Source organism: Malaya genurostris, chromosome 2, assembly GCF_030247185.1.
Source record: "Malaya genurostris strain Urasoe2022 chromosome 2, Malgen_1.1, whole genome shotgun sequence".
In the NCBI taxonomy this organism is placed as follows: Eukaryota; Metazoa; Arthropoda; class Insecta; order Diptera; family Culicidae; genus Malaya; species Malaya genurostris.
In genome coordinates, this window is record NC_080571.1 from 39,377,795 (window position 1) to 39,390,906 (window position 13,112).

Here is a 13,112-nt window from a genome sequence, read left to right on the forward strand (position 1 = left end):
GAAAATATCAAATTCATAAATCGTTCCATTGAAATTTCCAATGTATAACATCGGTGACTCGTCAATGCAGTACTATGCTGAATATATTCTACACAGTTTTCCTTTTAGATTTTTTATTAGAAAACTGAAAATTTTCTGTTCTTGATAATTGGAAATGCAATTTTCAAAATATCACTACCATTCCATTTGCCAAATTACCACAGCTGACTCTTAAGTAATAATCAATAATTACATCCGTCATCATAGGCTTAGTGTGCTGATATAATTATTATATAAACAAAATTCAATGACATGAGCTCTGTTGTATACGATATTTTTAGTTACGTGTTCTTCTCATAGTTTACTTTTAGTTGCGTCTAAGAATCAACCTTCTCTCAGTAAAAGCACCAATGTGACTCTCGATGCATATTTTGTTTGTGTTTCTCCTTACGAGAATCATACACATTTTTTTTTCATACACTGCTAAAATGGGTAAAAACGAACCAATTGCAGTTGAAGATCCAAAGTCAACCAACTCTCGCGATTTTTGTGATAACGGCCAACATCCACTTTGAAAAGCACTTCCGAAGAATGCAATACAGAGAAGTCGTGTTGTTTTAAAATGTCCACTCTATTTCTAATAGCTCGCCAGTCATTCCTTTAATAAGCGGATGTTGACTATCGGCCTATTAGCCGTTATCACACAGAAAACGCGCGAACTGATATATTCTTTAAAACATGGCGTTGTAGTTCAAATCTGTAACACTAACTATTAAAATCCAACTATCGGAAGTTAATAATTTCGTTACCATTAACTGAGTTTGTTTTGTGTGTACAGTTTCAAACAGGCAAATCGATGATAAAATCTCAGAATGCCATCACTTTTCCAATGGGTCTCGCGTAGTATTTTTTTCATTCATGAAACGTCACTGGCCTAGTCGAGTTTCTGGATGCACTTGTGACAATCGACTCATTCATTCCGATCGTAGTGTGCGTAGAAACGGCGGACCTTGCGAAAAGGATATATTGTCGGATTTTCTTTCTCTCTCTCTCTCTCTCTCTCTAGCATCATAGCGTACCGAGCGATCATTTTCACCATTCCCATTCATTCGTTTTGATCAATCGCTCTGCTCGGTCGTGCGTTCGCTGTGAAAATGCAGTGAAAAGTGTACAAATTTCCGTTCGTTTCCGGGTGCCAAGTGTTTCACGTGCGTACCATTCCGGTAACTCATTCGGTACGGGTTGATTTGTGCTGTAGTTTTCATTGTTAGTCATTTTCAGATTAAAATGGTGACTCGCAATATCCGTCTAGGACGACGTGCAGCCTTTTCTTGAAGTTCTTTTTTTTTCGCTCTGTGATTCGCGTCGCAAGGGGCCCGATTAGAAAAATTTCCTCCCGCACACACGCAACAGTGGGAGAAAGAGTCAGAAAGTGAATCAGAGAGAGAGAGTGAGGGAGAAGAAGATTGAGAGAGGCAAAGTAACGTATGTTGAAGTTTTTTTTTCTTTCTGTTTCCCTTTTACTACTCGGGTACAGTGTGCGATCGAAAAGGAGGAACCAACAAAACAAACGTAAAAGTGTGGTCGTACACTAGTGCAAAAAGGAAATGCTATAAAAAGACGCAGTTCATCAGTTTGCGTGTTTTTGTTATTCATGCAATGTTGTACCAAAACTACTTGAATGAGTCGAAATTGGCTGAGTGGTGAATGGTTCCCGTAAATGGATTACGATACTGATTAGAAGGTAATTAGTGATTTTATTGCTACTGATTATTCTACGATACGCATTTGGATCATGCTGTGAAAAATTGATAGTTTTATACAAATTGATTTGAAAAAAAATTCGTCATTATATGCTGGCAAGCATTTTCTTCCGACGGATTTGGGAAGGATAAAATTTTCATATTATTTCAAGTCATATGTTTCACCTCTGCAAAAAAAAAATAGATATCAGAGCCGACGCTTAACCAATTTTTTTAGTTTAATGTATGTAGGGCTTCTAATATCGTTGATGAAGAATACAAATATTCTAGGTCCCACGTGACTTCTTTGTAATATCATTTTGTGGTTTTCTAAAATTTATTTATTTATTTATTTCGTCAAGCAAATGTAGACTACATATAAATTGCATTTATTTTGTCGGCCTTGGCCACTGGAATTACAAAATTATGATGATGTGCAGGCGAGTATACAAGTGACGTTTCAAGGGGTTCAAACCACTCCCGAAACTCAAAAAATAATTATATTATGAAAACTGTTCTTTTTAAAAATTTAAGTTAACTATAAAATAAATAATTTTTTGCAAACGACTGTGGTGCATTCCGAATTTCTTCCGACTGTCAACAAGAAACACTACTTGAGTGTTGTGCAAAGCTATTCGTGAAAAGAGGCTGAATTTATGACACGACAACATTTGGTTTTTGCACCACGATAATGCATCGAATCCACCGCATTAATTCTTCATGATTTTTTTTTGTCAAAAATCCAACGAATATCGTTCCGCAACAACCATTTTCGCCTGATTTAGCTCCGTCTGACTTCTGACTATTCAGCAAACTCAAACGACCGCTCCGGGAAAGCCATTTTGAGTTAATTGAAGACATCAAAAGTGAATTACTACGCGCATAGTCTTCCCAGAAGTTTGTACACTATTCTTTTTTATTTTAGATCTGATTTACATTTTGAGCTGTCAAAAATTTCAGTTTATTTTGATAATATCTGCCCCGATCGACCTTGAATGTTAAATATGTTTTCAGATTTAGATACCTTATCGTAATACCAATCAACCAAGCCATATATTGTAGGAATCCATTAATTCGACACTCTGCATGTCGAGCAAATCTGTCATTAACTTCATCAATAAAACCACTTCGATGTTGTAACTGAGACAGCAATTTGTTTTCAACTGCCATAAGCATAAGCCACTGAAGCCTCTCCTGAAGGTGTGCATATAAGTTCTCACAGGTCCAAACGTGACGGAGAGAACAACAAATCTCAGAGCTAAACTGAGCAATTCCTTCTCTTCGTGAATCTGTGGCCTCGTTCGAGAAAAATGCAACGAACAGTGTTCGATATCGGAGAAGACCATACGATTTGGCTCTCCTGAAGGCCAGAAATGAATTCCGTGTTGAATTATGAAAGTTTCAATCGTTGAAACATGAAAATGCGAAATTATATAATCAACATCAACATTTTTAAGTGGATTTTTTGTGTATTGATTTGATCTTAGGGTGTGCAAGTGGTGTCAGATATCTTATTGTTCATTGTTGTGCGTTCAATTTTTTTTATTTAGTTCGCCAAGCAAATGTAGACTACATATAAATAATTACGCATTATTTCTAAGTTGGGTTTTAATTTGATTTTAGACATAGGTCAAGTGACCTTTATTGACTACTGTGTCTTTCTAAAAATAATAATTTCCATGATCCTAATTGACAGCCAGGTACATAACAAATTTAATTGCGTGAAGATGATTGTACGCGTTAGGAAATAATGTCCTTAATAAAATAAAGCATTGAAAGATTACGATGTTCTTTAGGTGTTTATATATTAGTAAGCATGCAGCGTGCTTCATACGACGGCAGAGGAAATGCTGTTCAGTTTAATTTACGAAGTGCATATAAAAAAAATTGTTTTTGGATTGATTCAATGCGTTCTTCGTAAATAATATTATAGGGATTCCATAATAGGCTGCAATATTTTAAAATAGACCTGACATTTGTATGAAATTATTACTGAAGCGTTTCATAAAGCCCTGCATACTATTTGTTTAATTGATTATGGTATCGTAGTGTTCCACAAAAGTGAGCTTGGAGTCTAAGACTACGCCTAAATCTCGTACAATTTTACATTTTTCTACAAGTTGGTTTCCCAGATGTATGTCTAGGCGTCTAGAATTAGTGGCGTGGAAGCACCAAACGAGTCGTTGAGTGTTGGAGTGAGTGGGGTACAAAATCACAGGCTCATTCTCTCTTTGATCAATACAGCGGTCTAAAGTTTTCTTTACTTAGTAAATTATAATCTTAGGATGGTAAATAACCAGGAAAATTGAGAAAACCGGGAAAAGGTAGTGAATTTTATGTCACTGAGAAAAAGCCGAGAATTATATTGCAAAATCGGGAGAAATAGTACTAGCCAAAATCTGAGTAACAGTTTGCAGTATCATGGTTTTCCTGATTCAACAAGTGAAAAGTAGGGAGCAGTACTCAATTTTTCCTTCGTAGAATCACATAAAATTTTGATAATTATGTCGATGAAGGAGCAGTTGAAGTTTGTCGATGATAGGAGAGTTCTAAGGTGCAGAATATATTTATTATTCATTTGAAATTCCAAATTCTGTGGGTAAATGGTATTTCACTACAAAAATGACATTGATCTGCTAGAAGCAGATCAATCGTAGAATGATTTCTCATAGAAGATAAACTAGTTGGGCTATTTGGAAATAAAACTGGTTAGAAACCACCGGAGAGTTCATTATGAAGAACTCATACTTTCTGGTTACTCCACGAGATGTGCCTAGCATTTAAAACCCTATTAAGAATCGATATCCTGAGAGTTTTTGCAATTCTCATTTGTTTTAATTACTCATCAACGCAATCAAATTGTTAACATTTTAAGTTAGATGACATGACGGACGTATCTATCGTTCATTGACTAACGGGTTCGTAAGGAAAAAATATTTTTTTGAAGGCCATGCGGGGCTGCCGAATGGTTTTGCTAAATTGTAGGTATATATGAATTTTAAAATTCTGAGCACTTGAAATTTACAGGTGACTTAATTCTACAAACGATATAATTCATAACTACTTAACTTGTCTAATGATGCAATATTCCATTCCCACATAATTACACGGACTCCGAGTGTAATTTGCACTCGGCTACCGCTGTATGGATTTATTTGTATCAATTATTCATCCAACAGATATGTGCTTCTGTGGTTCAGTCGATTAACTGACGTGCTTTGTGATTTATTGTTTCTCGGTTCAAGTCGCGCGCGGTTGATATCGATCTTTTGTTTTTTATTTCATTCGATTTCAAACCATGTAATTTTCAAATCTCAAATAAATTAACATGTTCTTGAATATGAATTTGTGTGAGATACGACGCTCCATTTATGAGCAGCTTATGAGATGTAAAATTACCAGATTTTTTCGAACATTCGGGATAGTGTCATTGAAATTAAAATATGAAAATTCAACTGAGAGTTTCGTTCATTGAACAGACGTGTTTGCAAGCAAATTACCATAATTTAAAATACGTATGTCCATATGACAATTTGTTGTACCATGGCCGATTACGGTTCCCAGTTCCATCATGCCGTTTATAATTTTCCCATCGAACTTTTCTTTTGTTTTCCTCAAGAAGAAAGCTCAGTACGAAATGCTTTGAAATTGCAGGCATAGATTGTTGTTATTTTCCAGAGCGACATGCTTCTATTTTAGGAATTTAGGAAGAATTTCGTTATGTGGCGTTCAAATTCTGTTCGTAAATCATATATGTTGTTAGATGGAATTGGTTTTGTGAGAGGATAGTTGTTCCTTATTTGTATATTTTCAACCTAAGGTATACCAAAAAATAATAAAAACAGTCATGTGCGCTCAGTGCAAACCGGTCCCTATCAATGACTAAAATAAGGATTGGTCTTTTTTGATACGATGTAATTGATGTTTCAGTTATCATGACTGGTTTACCTTACATCCTTTATCTTGGACCAAAACCTCACTTGAAGGCTGCTCTCTCATTCAATTGTAAGAGATATTTTGTTACTTCTAGAGATAAACGGATGTTGGTTAAACTGAGCTTCGGTAGAAAGAGAAACGAATGAAGGACGGGATGATGCCCATTCGGTGCGACAGCGAAAGTTGTGTGTTAGAATGTGAAGTTGACTGCAGGAGAGTGATCGTCAGTATTTTAATTGAATTGAATAAAGTTTTACAGTACTGCTTGTAATAATGAATGTTTCCTTATCATTCATCGAGATACGCGAAAAATACTTCAATCCTCAACTAGCGGGCCTATTATAATGTTTTTTTTTAACATAAGATATCCATTAAGAGCTTGAATTAAAAGAATATACTCAACAGAGGCGATTTGAGCATATTTAAAAAAAACCGGGAAATTTTATCTCGCCAACTGGGAAATTAAAATCGGCAATCCACTTGCCACCTTATAATCGGTTATGAACACTACGCCTGCACCAATCATATCAGTGTCGTTTCCACAGACAATAGGTCTGCCTGGAGATGAACGACGGACATCAAGCGGCACTCATCGAAAATCGAATCCAACTCGTCACATCCAGCATCATAAAAGGTTCTTTTCAGAACCATAACCATTATTATAAGTTATTTCTATTATCCCCTAGACTTTGTTGGTTCAAAATTTACTTTATTTGTCAACGTAATCTTCATCAAGAGCAACGCAATCATTCCGTAACGCCGCTCTAACATTTCAATACCACTTTTGTAGAACGATTTCTCTTTTGCCTCAAAATAGGCCTCAATTTCAGCATTTTTTTCCAGTTCTGTGAACAGCCAGTAGTCGCCAAATCTGGCGAATACGGTGGATGTGGAAGAAATTCGAAGTTCAATTCATGTAGTTTTGCCATTGTGACACGGTGCGTTGTCTTGATGAAACAAAATATTTTTCTTTGCCATATGCGATCGTTTCTTTACAATTTCAGTCTCCAAGTGGTCCAATAACGCTATATAATATTCACTGTTAATGGTGTTTCATTTCTCAAGATTGTCGATAAAAATTACATTACGCACATTCCAAAATACCGAGGCCGTAACATTTCCAGCCGATAGTTGTGCTTTGGACGAGGTTTTCCAATTACTGTCCACCCAGATGACGATCGTTTTGATTCCAGAGTGAAGTGATGGATCCATGTTTCATCCATTGTCACATATCGACGCAAAAATTCCTGTTTGATACGTTTAAACATGGCCAAACACTGCTCAGAATCATCGACACGTTCTCGTTTTTGATCAACAGTGAGCAAACATGGAACCCGCTTTGAACAGAGCTTTCTCGTAGTCAAATGCTCATGCAATATAAAGCCAACACGTTCTTTTCATATCTTTACGATGTCAGCTCACTCACGCAACGTCACTTTTCGATCATTTAAAACGATTTTGTGAATCTTTTCATGTTTTCTGGTGTTACCGCCTTATTTGGACGTCAGCAAACCAATGTTTTATTGTTGTTTCTGATGGAGCCATTGCTTTGCTTGAACGGTATTTATTCCCATTAAGAAGAAGTGTAAAACTAAAACACGAAATCGTTTTTGATCCATTGTTCTGAAAATAACAAAAGTAGTATCACTGTTAGCACAATAACTCACAAATTATTGAACAGAATATCGTGAAATTTTAACAGCTGTCTTTTAAAGGTTAGTATTAACTAAAAAGAGGTGAGTGCTAAAAATCAGCGCCATCTATGTGTTAGGCCCGAAACTTTTCAGCCCATATGTTATGAGAACGATTTTAGATATACAGAAGTGCGAAGAAATGTACTAGTTTTATTCGTATTCACGTCACACAGTTATGTCTCTGATATTACCCACTCGCCTTTTTTAATCCACGCGAAAAAAAACCCGTTTACAGGAGTCTATGTTCAAAATTAAATGGTCATCGTTCGTGCGCCCCCTTTGGCAGACACCCGTCAGAATTTTGACTAAGTAATGTAAACAACATTGAATCTGGACAATTTTTACGTTCTAATAACTCTGTTGGGAAAATAAAATAATAGAAATAAAACATTAAAAGAAATATAACTACACAGCAAACCTGGGTAACTCCAGTCGCGAAATTCCACCAGAACGATTCCGACCCTGACGAACATGCTCCGGTCAGAGCGAGGCCTATCCAGAACAACCAGACGGTATGAGCTGCTGCTGCTGCTAAGGCTGCCATTTTCAGGACTATGCTCTTTTCTCGTGCGGTTCTCATTGTCCCTCTCTTGCACGCTGATATACCGTGCGTTCTCGGGATGGCCGTCGGATTCCGCTGTCTGGCAGCAGAAGCAACCATAAAGATAGAGGTGTCGAACATGTTCGGACGGGTTCGTCGCGAAGTCGAGATTCACAGTGCAGAACAGTCAAAAGAAAAGGAAAAAAAGTTGCCTATTTTCTTCTTGTGACAATCCAGCAGTAATATTCATCGCGAATAGATCACCGGGCACGACCAGAGTAAGCTGTGTGCCCTTTTTGGCCAAACGTTGCGCTCGGATGACTGACATATCCGCATAAACGGGTGACCCGTTGTGTTAGCAAGTGCTGAAAAATCAATGGAATAATTAATCGGAAGCAATTAGAAAACGACAGAATCGATACGATGCTCCAGGAGAATGTGTGCATTGTTTTTTTTTTCTTTTCATTCTCAGCTCGGTTGGAAACGTTCGTTCTTTCCCGTTCGCTCTCTGATGAATAAACGGCCCGTAGCAACACGCAACATTTGTCTGTGTTAGTATTTTTTCTGACAGTTTGAACCGATGTAGTAGTTTTCACAGGGAGTTTTTTCCAACTCACCAACATTTCCAAACACTCAGCAGTAAGCAGAAAGAAAGCAAAGGCGAAGAATAACAACACTACGGATGCGTAGCAGCAGTTGGTTCCAGAATGTGATACACATTCATTTACGTGCCGAAATTCGAGTATTTATCTTCGAACTATTGTCACTGCAATTTTGTTTGCATGCTGCCTTGTAAGTGTCCTTCTCTAAATTCACTTGACATACAATGTTGTAATGAATGAAAAGGATTGCAACATTTGCAACCGTTTTGAAATTCTTATCCCTGGCAACGCTGCTGCTGCTGCTTTGATTCTAGAAACCATTTCTTCTCGCTGATGGTGTCGGTCGGGTCGCCCCGGTCGTACATCATTCGATCACCAGCAGAAGAGCCGTTTCTACCGCTGTTTCATTTTAACAACCAGTTATGCTTTATTTGGACAGAAGTAATCAAACAACTTTTCACATTCGTGGGTTAGATAGAACCCGCTGAGACCAGAAGAGCGAGGGAGAAAAGGTGAACAAAAGAAGTTGCGACGGAGTTGTCATAAAGACAGAAGAGAAGCAAAGAAAAAAAAACACACGGCGATCAAGTGTAAGGAAAATTGTGTAACTGTGTGCATCCCAGCCAGCATCCCGGAGCCCGTTGTAGTTGGAACAAGTGACAAAAGAATTGGAAATATAAAAAAAAACGAAGCAATAAAACGGTTCCAGACTCGCGCGCGGCACGTCGCAGCCATGGGAGCACGAGTACGGTACGATATTAGTAGTAGAAGTCAAGAGCAAAGTGCGAGCCATCCGAAAGCATAGCATAGAGGAACATTTTATTGCATAAACATACGAGAACCGGACTGGTCCGACAGAAAACAAAAAAAAATACGTAGCAAAACCTCTGCAATTTCATTCCAGTTGTCCACCGACAACCAGATTGAGATAGTATCTCAGAACGGCAGAGCGAGCGTGTGTGTGTGTTTGTGTTGGTAACGGTGTGGCATTTTAGGTAAATAGCCTGAATCTAAATCAATGAATCGTAGTAGACTGAGTGTATTTTTTTCTTTCTTTCTTCTCACACACTCATGCTCTCCCGTTTGCTCGCGCGCTCTCGGTTCGCTGGCGGCAGTGAAAGAAAAATTCTGACTTTGACGTTCGTATCTTCATGTCGGTCGTGAGGAATTTTTGCACCTCCAGCAGCAGCAGTAACAGTCTAGGATCAAACTATAGCAATTGTGCAGCAGACAAAAAAAAAGAGTTCAAATAATTGTGTGAAAAACAAGTGAAACTCTGAAAAAGGCATATGCTCTGATGGTTCTACATTGTAGTGAAATATATGTGCAGCTTACTTCACAATAGAGGAAAAGGAAGCATTTAGATCCAGCGCAGCAGCAGTAGTGGGGGTAGCGGCGACGACGGGAAGTGTACCGAGATTGATAATGGTGTAATAAGGTGAGAACGAATGAAGGGAAGGCCTGTCGGATTTTTAGAGGTGAACGATTCAATGAACTCCCACCGTTACGCGCAACTTGCTTCGATGTCCGTGCGATCAATGGAGGTGAATCGTAGTGGCAATATTTTCGGTAATTCATCCTGATATAGATGAGTTCAGAAGACTTATTTTCTATTTCAATTTTTTCTTACAAACCCACAAAATGATTTTCAAAACATTAGCAGGATACAAAAAGTCATCGAACATAGTAGAGACGTTTTGAAATTTAATGTCCCGATAGAAAAAAAGAACCAGCCTAGATTAACTCGATACAATAGCTCAATTATTCTTAATACAATATTAGCTTCTCTCACTGAACCCCCCCTATTGTCTGTCTGGTTCGGAATTTTTTTCTCATTGGCGATACCGAATCATTGAACGCACAGGTTACACCATTCGGTACCAATGAGAGCAGCTAATGCAGGAAAATGGACAATTCAATTGATCAAAAACCTGGTCTGGTCAAGTATTTGAATGCATTGGTCTATTCACATCGGTACATTGTAATGAACACGGAGCTGTACGTTCGTACCGCGAGTATGTTTCTTGCTTTGAATCTATCGATTGTTGTACTCGCGTGAAATTTAACTATAGTAATCCAGTTTAATTGATTAAGAATTTGAAATGTTTTTTAATAATGTCGAAAAAGTTTAATTCAATGCTTGTGCACCTAGCCTTGATAAATATAATATTCCGTTTTTTTTATGTGGAACACATCTTTATTTTCTATATAAGGGTGCAAATCAGAAGCCTTAAAGAAAAATACACTTAGAAATATGGTCAGGTTTTAAATACTTACAGCTCAGTATATTTTGTATAAATTATTAATATTATTTCATTATTTGATTGGCAATATTTCTAAGATTCGATTTGAATGTATCAAGCTACGTATTTTCAATTATAAATGAATGAAATTTTGATTAGTAGCGAGCAGTGTCCTATTTTGTCTGCAAAAAATCTCCAGCGTACCGGATTTCCCTGCCATAGACGACGGTTTTGAAGGAGTAAGCGATATATCAAAGGGAAAGCATCGCTCTGATTGGTCAATGGATGCAAAAGCGAAACTGTTGGAAGCACGCGAATCTATAAATAGAAGCAAAATTATAGCAAACGTTTCAGTTCTACGCGTAGCATGCTAGAGGTAAGTTGTTGCTAAAAAAAAGCAAGACAAAAAGTGGCATAAAACGATTTGAAGCTTTAATTGGTATACTCTGATCTTGTGTCATGCAAGCTCGGATGAAATTCCATGTTATGTCGTTTCGCCTGAGAAATTGACAACTACCCCAGGGTAAATTTTGAGTGCGTAAGATTAATTTCTAATTTATATGATATGATATGATATGATGAACTCGATTGATAATGAGAAATAAGTTATCGCTTCAACCGAAATCGCAGAACGGTAGAGAAACTTAACGCTATAAAAATCACTGCTTGCATACAAAACTTGAACACAAGCTTGACGAAGAGAAGCTGTAATATCAAAATCCGTATCGCAAGTATGTACAGAGATATAATTGCATACATTTGGGATATTGGTGTAATTTCGTCGGCTATAAAACAAACAATGTTCGGTGTTGGTTCCTAATCAAGATCAATCTAAGCATACTCTCGTGCAATTTCGGATTCAAAAGTGTGACGATTGATTGAACTGTTTGAATGTAGATAATTTTGGTTGCCTTGTTCCACATCAATGGTTCGAACAACCTCATGGGGCTGATACTTGTTGTTGTTTTTTTAAATCTGATGATGCCTAAAACAAAGGTATTTAATCGTTAATATTATACGTTTTTGAAAGTATATTTTTGAAACAAAGCCATATTTTTTGTACATTTTACAGCAGCTTTGGGTACAAGTATTGAATTGTTGTTTCGTCTTCCACTCATCAATGCATAGCATTTCATGTTGAACTGCCACGCCACTTAACAGCTCAATACAAACCGCTGAGTAGACGTAAAGTTATCTAAGAAATGTTTTATGCAACGCAACAACATAATTTTTTCTCCATGCCATCAGAAATATGATCAAACCTGCGTGAAATAAAGCCTCAAACCCTCAGCTCGTGCTCTCATTTGCATTTCGGACGCTGGGACGAGCAGTCGTTTTAAACCAGCAACAGCAACAACAGATTATCAGTAATCGCATTCAGCTTCTGAATACTGGATCTGAATTCGGGAAGTGAAAATTTGAACTGGATGCTGGAACAAAATTCTAAAACAGAATTTCGGAATTGAATTCAGAATCTAGATTCTTCGGTTGACCATGAGCTTAATTTCAGAATTTAATCCCAGATTACAGGTTCAGCAATCAAAACTATGACTCTGGAACTTAATTCTAACTGGAATCTGGAACTGAATTTAGTTCCTTACTTTATGTTCGGAACTCGAATTCAGAACGCACTTCTAGGCCACTGTCCACCACGTAAAAGGGATTTTGTATTTAACGTTGTCATCAGTGCCGTCCCGTCACGAAATTCACAGAATGTTTCTCTTGTGTTTTTCAATATAGTGAAATAATGATATACATTTTTATGATTTTTTTTATTAAACTTATTTCATATTATCGCTACAATAGAAGAATTAAGTGCACTACATGCCAATCGAATCTGTCAATAATTTCATCAGTAAAACCGCTTTGACGTTGCAATTGAGACAGCAATTTGTTTTCAACTGCCATAAGCATAAACCACAGAAGCCTCTCCTGAAGGTGTGTGTAACAGTTCTCACAGATCCATACGTGACCGAGAACAACAAATCTCAGAACTGAATAGTTCTTCTCTTCTTGAATTTGTACAGTAACTCATGTGCACAGAGAAGACACTAACACTGCGACAAGAGTTGCTTTAAATTTTTAGTTGGATGTATATGAGATTTGTGTAATTTCGGTGCATAAAAATTATTTTATATTCGGTACCATCTGACCTAGTTTCATCTAATAAATTGGAAATATGAAAAATGCAGTTAATTGCTTGAATTTGACCGGTTGTGCAGTGCACAAGTTGCACATTAAAACAAGACGCCACTGGTTGTCATATTCAGCACTGTGCACCTCGTTAACCATAATGTACACAGAGTTAGAAGTTTTTTAGCAAGATTTCAATTTCGTTTGCTGCTGGTCTAACTTTGCAGCGCATGCAATCAATA

General features: G+C 37.3%; 1 protein-coding gene across 18 annotated transcripts in view; it reads left to right on the forward strand.

Annotated features, from left to right (window-relative positions):
• Window positions 1-1,090: 1,090 nt before the first annotated feature.
• Window positions 1,091-13,112, forward strand: part of LOC131430710 (putative transcription factor capicua) — a 152,343-nt gene continuing 140,321 nt past the window's right edge. For 3 of the 18 annotated variants that reach the window (XM_058595875.1, XM_058595887.1, XM_058595888.1), the window contains exons 1-2: window positions 8,733-9,489; window positions 9,610-9,932. The gene's annotated coding sequence lies outside the window, so the exon portion shown is untranslated. Of the gene's footprint in view, window positions 1,203-1,260; window positions 1,724-8,002; window positions 8,171-8,364; window positions 8,685-8,731; window positions 9,490-9,609; window positions 10,064-13,112 lie in introns of those variants that run through there. The other 15 variants (XM_058595890.1, XM_058595891.1, XM_058595877.1 and 12 more) reach the window with 14 other exon arrangements.